This window comes from Zea mays, chromosome 2 (genome assembly GCF_902167145.1).
Source record: "Zea mays cultivar B73 chromosome 2, Zm-B73-REFERENCE-NAM-5.0, whole genome shotgun sequence".
Classification (NCBI taxonomy): domain Eukaryota; kingdom Viridiplantae; phylum Streptophyta; class Magnoliopsida; order Poales; family Poaceae; genus Zea; species Zea mays.
This window is the reverse complement of record NC_050097.1, coordinates 80,323,511-80,332,952: the sequence shown is the minus strand read 5'-3', so window position 1 is coordinate 80,332,952 and position 9,442 is coordinate 80,323,511. Positions and strand designations below refer to the sequence as shown.

Sequence of the window (9,442 nt, the reverse complement as noted above, 5' to 3'; positions counted from 1 at the left end):
TATTTCACCAAATGGATCGAGGCGAGGGCTGTATCCACAATAACATCGAAGACTGCCCAGAAATTCTTCTGGAAAAACATTGTTTGCCGCTTCGGAGTCCCGTCCGAACTCACAGTTGACAATGGCAAGCAATTTGACAGCCAAGTCTTCAAGGATTTCTGCTTCTCCATTGGCACCAAGCTTTCCTTCGCCTCAGTGTATCACCCGCAATCCAACGGAGTTGTGGAACGCGCCAATGGTAAAATTTTCACAGCTATCAAGAAAATGCTCCTCGACGACAAAAAAGGCAAGTGGGCCGACCTGTTACCTGAAGCGGTCTGGGCACTAAACACAACCGAGTGCAGGGCGACCGGGTTCACTCCTTTCCGCCTTCTATATGGATCGGAGGCCATGACCCCGCAAGAAATAAAACATGGGTCACCACGGATAGTTCCGTCAGCCGTCCCCGATGTGGACGAGCCTACTTCGAAGGACCTCATCGACGGAGACCGCGTCTTCGCCCTACATGCTCTAAACAAATACCAAGCTCAAACAAAAGCATGGCGCGACCACACAGTCATCCCGAGGGAATTCAGCGAAGGAGATCTCGTACTCGTCTGGACAGCACGGACAGAGTCCCGGGGCAAGCTAGAGCCCAAGTGGGAGGGCCCTTTCATCATCAAGACGAAGGCGTCCCCCAGCGCGTACAGGCTCACAACGCCATCCGACGAAGACTTAGAGCATTCTTGGAACATTGACAATCTCCGCAAATTTATTGTTTGACTCCCCAGGGCCAGCTCGCCCTTGTAACTCGCAAAACAATTTTATTCCGGACCGCACTCTTTTCCTCCCGGGGGGTGAGGTTTTTAACGAGGCAGAGCCATGTAATATACACGCGAAAAATACCCCACAAAAATCTACGTCGAAAAAAGACCGCATCGACGATCTTCGGCATTCGACCAATACAAAGTCACCGCGAGGGGCAGCGCCGGCTACCCTCATGTGCGACACTCCGCGCAAAAGTCGCCTAAGGGTGCAGCCGGACTAGCACCAACAAGTGCGCAAAATCGAAGTCTTCCTCAAAAGACTATCCGTGCAAAATTCGCCTAAGGGTGCAGCCGAACTAGCACAACAAGTGCGCAAAATTGAAGTCTTCCTCAAAAGACTATCCGTGCAAAAGTCGCCTAAGGGTGCAGCCGGACTAGCACAACAAGTGCGCAAAATCGAAGTCTTCCTCAAAAGACTATCCGTGCAAAAGTCGCCTAAGGGTGCATCCGGACTAGCACAACAAGTGCGCAAAATCGAAGTCTTCCTCAAAAGACTATCCGTGCAAAAGTCGCCTAAGGGTGCAGCCGGACTAGCACGACAAGTGCTTAAAATCGAAGTCTTCCTCAAAAGACTATCCGTGCAAAAGTCGCCCAAGGGTGCAGCCGGACTAGCACAACAAGCGCACAAAATCGCAGGCACATCCGTGCGAAAATCTTCGTCGAAAAACTATTCGCGCAAAGACCGAATACAGGCGCAGCCGGACCGGCATAATAAACGCGCTAGATCAAATGCACAAGTCCCCCACGGGCACGTCTGGATCAGCGAAGGCACACAGACTCATCATACAAATTACAGTTACATACGTGCAGCGAGGGCACCACACATTACATTGGTTCAACATTCGGGATGATACCCATCTCCCTATAGTTAAACAACATTATCCTCAGCTCTTCACCCTCAAACAAATTTCGCAACTCCCCCTCACCTACGCTTACCCCAGCCGGCGAGGCCAACAATTCTCATTTGCCAGCCCTGTCCACACGAAGACGACCACCCTCAACCTCACTCACCCTACGCTTCACCATCGCCCTTCGCCACAGACGCCCAGCACTCGGACCGGGAACAACATCCATCACACGCGGAGAAGTCTCCGCCGCAGCCACATCCAATGCCACGAAATAATCCAAATCCTCATCCGAAGACTCCTCCGTCCACACCAGCGAACTCCCAGAACCATCAGACTCAAAAAACTTAGACACAGAATCATCCGAATCATTTTCCGCAATCGCGGTCGAAGCCGCCACAAAATTAGCACTTTCAGTGGCGGTTGCGTGCGCAGGCCCAAAATCCTGAACCTGCGCAGCAACCGAGGTTCAGTAACATGTAGACAAAATTTACAACTTCCCCTCCACCAATTCAACTACTTAGCCACCTGCGAAGGCGCGGCCGCGGTCGTAGGGTCTTCGACCGTCGGCTCCGCCACCACCAACTCGGCGCCTTCGGCTGTCGGCGCAGCGGCCAACACAGGGTCCTCGCCGGCAGCAGCAGGCACGGGCGCACCCGACGGGCCTTCACCAGCATCCGAAGGCAGCACCGGTTTGCCCTCCGCAGCCTCGGGCGGCGCACCGGCTAGACTTCCGAAGTCCTCGACGTCCTCGGTGCGCTCCATCTGCAGCAGCAGCACACTCTTTCATCAAACACCACACACACCAACGCACAACAAACCACAGCAAAACAATAAACATCACCTGCTCCCTCGCTCGGTCGGACTGCTCCCTGACAGCCTCCCGACCATACGCCCCCCACATCCTATCAATCAGTGCCCCCGCTGACTGCTTCACAACTGGGTCTTCGGCCTTAAAAATCTCGCGTTCAAAGCTCTCGTCAGCTTGGTCGAAGACCTCAAAGTGTCTGCAGCCCTCGCGAGACAGCGCGTTCATGGCCCCTTCGCAGGTGACGAGGGAGGCAAAGGACATGAAACCCTCCACGAGGGTCGGGAGCACCTGCAGTTCCTCTTGCAGCCACTCGAGGAAGCGAAGGCCTAACTCTCGGTCGGGCACCTCGAAGTCAGCTGTCCGCGCACCCAGCTCGTGGTACGATTCCACGAGCTGTGCGCGCGTCCGTTCCACTTCCGAGCGCGTAGAGGCCTCGGCCTTATCCACGCGGCCGCGCAGAGCGTTGAACCGCTCTTCCCATTCCTCCGCGCGTTGGCTGACAAGGCTTCCCTCCACCCGCGCCAGTTTGGCCGCCGCCTGCGCCTCGGCAATAGGCTGGTTGGCCTCCCTCCTTTCTTCCACCAGCTGGCGCCGGAGGTCCGTCCTCTCGGCCTCCAGGGCGGCCACCTTCTCCGCCAGCCTGCGGCTCTTGCTCTCCGCGGCCGACTTCTCCCGGACGGCGTCCGCATGCTGCGCCCGAAGTCTCTCGACTTCGGCAGACACATCTGCAGTGAGGGCACCCGACGTTACGCGGTCGACAAAGTCGACCGCCTAACAGAAATACATGAGACCACAATCCCCATGAAAACGACAAACCTCGAAGTCCAGCCCAACTTACTTGACTTAGCTACTGCGACAGCTGCAGCGACACCTCCCTCAGCCGGCGGGACATGGTGCCCGCCTCGCCCTTGACGGCAGCGGCCGACGAAATCTCGCCGCTTGCGCAGAAAGCGCTACCCTTCGCCCCGACCACCGCGGTTGACGCCGTGGTTGCCACCGCAGGAGGGACAACAACCATTTGCCCCTCGCCTGACCCTGCAACGTACCACCGGTCAAAAAAAAACTTACCGACGAAATAGTCGTCCACGCTAATATTGGTGCCGAAGTCGGCAACGCGTTTCCCCGGCGAAGGCAACTCCCGAACCTTCGCGGCCTCGCCCTGGGTCGACTTGGTTCCACCGGCAGCAACGACCTTCGCACTCTCCGACACCTTGCTGGAGCCGGGTGCGGCCGGTTTCGCGGCCAGCGTCGGCTGGCTACCGCCGGCGGCGGCAGCCTTCGCGCTCCCCCGCGCTCTCTTCGCTTCACGCCTAGGATCGGGAAGCCTGACGACCGCCCGGCGCTTCTGCGTAGGATCCTGGCGATCCTTGTTCATCACTACCGACACAACAGCAGCAATATTCCGTCCGTAAGGGAAATCTTCAATCCAGGAGCTATACGAGACGTAGACATGTCTTCGCCCTCTGCCCAGGGGATCGGAAGATTCTTTGGCCACCGACACCCAGTAACCTCCAGCATTCGCGCCGAAGACTCCCAGAGCTCGGGCGAAGACATCCTTCCCCTGGGGGCCGCACATGTCCCCATCAACTCCACAACAAAATTATCAGACACCCCCTTTTCCCCCACTATAGTACCTAATTTTCTCTTCTTCGTGGCCGGGGCGGCCTCCTGCGATGGCCCTTCCTCGGTACGGCCCATCGGTTTCTTCCCGCGGCGGTCGGCGGCGTCTTCCCCGGGGTAACCACCGTAAGGCAAACGGTTCAACTCGAAGACCCGATTCAGCCTGTCATTGGTCCCACGGATATCCCAGCTCCGCAGACCCTCTGTCTTCGGCACGTAGCGCCCCACAATCCTCGCCGCACCGTCTTCCGCTTCACGCACGAATGCGGCGGGATCTCGGCCATGCAAATCCAGTGCGGAGGCAGGACTCCGCACCATCATCCTGCCACGGGAGGGCATCTGGCGAGGGCATACTTTGCCCAGCGCCTAGCCACACGCCAAGGGCCATACACCATACCCGACAAACTCCTCAACAAGGTCGCGTCCGCTACTCATGCGGGCCGCGCACCGAAGGGCCCCTTCGTTTTCATCCTCCTCCGCTACCTCAAACTGTGGGTACGCTGCGTAATAATGCGAACACATGACAGCCACGAGGAGCCTTGGATGGTCTTCGACTGTGCCTTCGGCAACGTAGAACCAAAATCCCCACCAGTTGCCCCATTTATTGCGGGCGCAGGGAACCAACTCCACGACTTCATTTGAAGTCCTACCGGTCTTCGGCGTAAATGTGCAAGATCCAAATTGAGCAATCTTATTTCCGATTTTCCTTTTCTGCCAATGCAGACAATAATGCTTCGCGAAGACTTCGACAGAGGGCTGCCCGCCGTACGAAGTCGTTGCCCAGACATACTTTGCCAGGGCCACCACGACATTCGGTGTCAGCTGGTGGACCTGGACTTCGAATCTACACAGAACCTCTCCCACAAATCGATGCGCGGGCAGACGAAGGCCGGCGGTGAAAAAAGCCTCGAAGACGACCAACTCGCCTTCTAGCTCGGGGACCTCCTCTGCCCTCGGGACACGTGCCACTCCGCCACCAAAATACCCAAGCTGTTGCATGTCTTGCAAGCGTCTCCTCGAACGATGCGCCGGCCGGCGGTGTATCGGCAGCAGAAGAGGAAGAGGACGACATGGCTACGTACCGTCGGTGGCGGCGGGCGGTCTGCTTCACATGGGCCAGATCTCCGACGAGCAGGAGCAAGGAGGGCAGACGAGCAAGCGAGTGGTATGAAAAGGAAGTTAGGGTTTTCGCGGCGCGCGGAAAGATAAAGTTCAAAACGCGCCGCCCCCACCCCCTTTTATACACAGGGCGCGGCGCTTCGGGAAACCCGCAATCCAACAGTGCGGCGTCAATCAACGGTCATGTCAAAAACCCCCGCGGAACCACTTCGAGCGAGGGCAGCGTCTCCACCATCTAGCGACGCCTTCGACACCAGATGACTTGGTCGAACTGGTCCCTCGGTGGGTGTTGGGACTATGCTTCGTCGCCGAAGGTCTGGTAGGAAGAAACAGCTTCGGCTGAAGCTGTCCGCATGTGATGACCGAAGGTTCCTCTTCATGAAGCTTCGGAATTTACAAACCGACATAAAAGTAGAATGACCTTTTAGTCCATAAATGTTTGAGTCGTTGTTGTAAACCCTTATGAGGGGCATAATTGTAATTCCTCACAGGCTGCGCCCTGTGCCTATAAATAGGTGAACAGTACCCCTGTACTGTTCACGCAATCTTGTAATCACTGGCACATTACGCTGGAATTATTGTTTTCTGCCGAGACGAAGGTATAAATGAATTTAAATATTATGTTTTAATATTTAAGTTCATATAATAAAATATGTGAACAATGTTATTTATTTTCGGTATGTCTTTCTATAATATTTTATGTTTTATATTTGACTTCATATTGTTTTTCAAGTCTGATCACGAAGGTATGACCTTCGTGATATTTTGCTTATGGCCTTCGTCCGAAGCTCATTAAATCCTCGGGGAGATAATGCTTCAGCGGACGAAGGGCATTAATATTTAACATTTTATGTTGCCTTGTTCTTAATTTATAGCATTTGAGAACAAGTCCCCAACATTGGCGCCCACCTCCGGTCAACTCACTTCCACTTTTTGAGCTGATGGCTTCGATTAGCGATCAAGTTGGAGCTGCTTCGGCCCCGAAGCTGGTGCTCCCGATAACAGGTGGTTCGTGCTCAGAACCAGCCAACAAAAAGCAGAAGAAAGAGGCGCAGAGAAGGGTACAACATGTTGGAGTGCAGGGACCCTTCATCAACTCAAGATGGACCCACATTCCAATCACCTTCTCCCAAGAGGACCTTCAGCTCAAGGATTTTCCTCATAATGATGCTATGGTTATTTCTTGTGTTATCAAAGGGTTTCTGGTCCACAATGTCTTGGTTGATACAGGCAGTGCAACTGATATTATATTTGCTAAGGCCTTCAGACAAATGCAAGAGCCAGAAGATAAGATTCATGATGCTACACACCCTCTCTGTGGCTTCGGAGGAAGACAGATTGTAGCACTGGGCAAGATCACCATGCCAGTGACCTTCGGATTCATCAACAACACCAGAACTGAGCAAGTTGTGTTTGACATTGTTGACATGGAATACCCTTACAATGCAATTATTGGTCGTGGCACCCTCAATGCTTTCGAAGCAATTCTTCATCCTGCTTACCTTTGCATGAAGATACCTTCGGATCAAGGACCCATTGCTATTCATGGAAGTCAGGAAGCTGCCAGAAGGGCCGAGGGAAACTGGACTGACTCAAAAGCAATCCATAATATAGATGGGAGCTGAAGCTTGTGAACAGTACAAATTCAGAAGGGAGAAAGCAGCTTCGGCAGATCAGCCGAAGCCCATGCTCTTATGTGAGGATATAGCAGAGCAGAAGGTGCTGTTGGGCTCTCAATTATCCGAAGAACAGGAGAAAACCTTGATAAGGTTTTTGTTTAACAACAAAGATGTTTTTGCATGGTCAGCCAATGATCTTTGTGGAGTTAACAGGGATGTTATTGAACACTCGCTCAATGTTGACCCATCCTTTAGACCCAAAAAGCAGAGGCTTCGGAAAATGTCTGAAGACAAGGCCGAAGGAGCTCGGAACGAAGTCAAAAGACTCCTCAGTGCAGGAGTTATCAGAGAAGTAAAATACCCAGAATGGCTAGCTAACACTGTTATGGTAAAAAAGGCCAATGGCAAATGGCGAATGTGTATCGACTTTACGGATCTCAACAAGGCCTGTCCGAGCTTATGAGTCTATAAAGACACAATTACGATTATGATCTTATATAAAGACACACTACATAAAGATACCAACCGATACACAATTACTATTATGATCTTATATAAAAAAACGACCTTCTTCAACTTGAGCATATCATTCCGAAACACAATTACGATTATGATCTTATATAAATACAGACTGTTCTAATCTTTTATTTATTTTACATAACAAGAAAAGAATCACGCTCTGTAGGATTTGAACCTACGACATTGGGTTTTGGAGACCCACGTTCTACCGAACTGAACTAAGAGCGCTTTCTTACGACAGGAGATAAAGCAGTAAAGAAAAGGATGATTTTTGTACCGCATGCATATAGAAAAATTAAACTCTTAATTTTGTCCAATTTGAATCGATCTCAATTGATCCCTCGTTACTGCCCATAGGAAAAGTAATAGGTAGGGATGACTGGATTTGAACCCGTTACATTTTGTACCCAAAACAAACGCGCTACCAAGCTGCGCTACATCCCTTTTCCAAATTGTTGTACAGTGTCATTGTACAAAAAAACCCCTGTCTTGTTTTCCACATCGTAATTTTATCCTCCATCTATATACAACTTTCTTGTCATTTCTTCTTTTTGGTTTCATATAATAAATGATATACATCAGAAACCCAACCTAACCTTTACGTATTCGTTTCCTTATAACATCACTCTTTTTAGTGCTCTTTTTATTACTACTCGATTTATTCTGTATAGATTGGTCTATATGTCTCCCATCTGTTCCCAGGACAGGGATAATACCCACAGGTGATTCCATACCCTTAAGCTTTTTATCATCGTGTATATTATCAATATTTGTATCAGTACCTTCATTCATCATTGCAGCCTTGGCCAGCTTTTCATCATAGCGCTTTATTAGCTTTTCAGTTTATTCCTTTTCGCGCTGCATTTTAGCTAATAGTGCATTATTATATTCCGTCTTAGCTGTTATATCTAGCTCTGATATCAATGCGGCTGCTAGCACACTAGTCTTTTCCAAAGAAAACACATTAAACAGCTTGCTTAACACATGTGTTGCTACACATTCCAGTGTATAGGTGCCCATACCTCTAACAATATCTTTATCTTTATCATCCTTCAATTTATCAAGAAGGTAATCCCTAGCTGATTGTCTATCCTTATTGAAGAACTTCCCCTTCAACTGGCCTGCAGACTCATGGACGCTACCCTCATCAAAGTGGATAGTCAAATGCTCGATTTGAGTTTGAATCTCTCTTAACTCTTCGGGGGTTTGATTCGTATTATTACTACTACGGCTGGCTAGCAAGTCAAAGACTTTCCCCTTAGATACCGGATCTGTGTTCTGTTTGCGGTTAATACCTTCTTTTTCGTAACTTCCTAGGAAGTTATCCCAGAAGAGATAGAGTTTGTCTATAATATCAGGTGTAATCACAACCCCTTTTTTAGCAGGGGGTATCCATAGATCGGCGTTGTACTTTTGATTTATAAGTTCCCACCTTCTAACAGTCTTTACCACATCACCCCCCGAACTTATATTAGAGGGTGGCTGAGTCAGCTCCAGCCTATAATCATTTAGCCTGTACTCTCTTTTATAATCGTCAGAGTCGCAGTCTCTTGACTCTCTAACAAACTCCCTTATAACATTATGACACGGGTTAATCAAACTATTCTTGAGTTCTGAACTCTTTGACAAGATTTCTTTATCAACAAAAAAGGCGCTGTCCCGAGCTATCGTTATTTTTTTTACAGCCTCCCGCAGTAGTCCTGAGGATATTCTATATGTCTTTGTCATTTTTCAATTCCATTTTAAGAGCCTCTTCCCTGGCGGATTTTATCTATCAGTCTTTGAGACGTTGTTGTCTTCTTGACTGAGCTGTCGGTACCTGTTATTTGTAATTATCCATTGTGCTCTATCACGACTTGTGTGATAGTATGGGTGGGGCAAAAACATTATGTTATCCGACACCCTGGAAGATATGTGTTGAATATGCTCAATAAGGTAGTTTGTATTTATATAAGATCATAATCGTAATTGTGTTTCGGAATGATATGCTCAAGTTGAAGAAGGTCGTTTTTTATATAAGATCATAATAGTAATTGTGTATCGGTTGGTATCTTTATGTAGTGTGTCTTTATATAAGATCATAATAGTAATTGTGTATCGGTT

At 49.9% G+C, this 9,442-nt stretch overlaps 1 non-coding gene across 1 annotated transcript; it reads right to left on the bottom strand.

Annotated features, from left to right (window-relative positions):
- Nucleotides 1–7,493: 7,493 nt before the first annotated feature.
- TRNAW-CCA (transfer RNA tryptophan (anticodon CCA)) lies at nt 7,494–7,567 on the bottom strand. Its single transcript has one exon. It is a non-coding gene; the product is annotated as a tRNA-Trp (tRNA).
- Nucleotides 7,568–9,442: the final 1,875 nt, after the last annotated feature.